We start from the raw sequence: 246 nt of genomic DNA, 5'->3' as shown, positions 1-246 counted from the left end.
CGGGGGCTGGGGGGTGTTGTGTTTGCTGGGTGCCCAGCAGCGTCAGTGTGTGCACACGTGTGTGCACATGTGCATGTACGCACGTGCAAAGCAGGATGGGGGACTCGGTGTGCCTGCTTGCGAGCGGCTGTGCGTGTGTCAGGGGCAGGGGGTGGTGACAGGCATGTGCGATGGCAGCGGGGCTGCGCGCACCCCTGGGTGGCGTTGGGGGGCTGCAGGTCTGGGCTGGTGTGGGCGTGTGGTGCG

General features: G+C 67.9%; 1 protein-coding gene across 1 annotated transcript in view; it reads left to right on the top strand.

The window, feature by feature from the left end:
- The window catches only part of LOXL3 (lysyl oxidase like 3), a 23,002-nt gene that overhangs the window by 10,914 nt on the left and 11,842 nt on the right, over positions 1-246 (top strand). The gene's annotated exons all lie outside the window — the stretch shown is intronic.

This window comes from Egretta garzetta, unplaced genomic scaffold, assembly GCF_000687185.1.
Source record: "Egretta garzetta isolate BGI_Z169 unplaced genomic scaffold, ASM68718v1 scaffold957, whole genome shotgun sequence".
In the NCBI taxonomy this organism is placed as follows: domain Eukaryota; kingdom Metazoa; phylum Chordata; class Aves; order Pelecaniformes; family Ardeidae; genus Egretta; species Egretta garzetta.
This window is presented reverse-complemented; position numbering and strand designations above follow the sequence as displayed.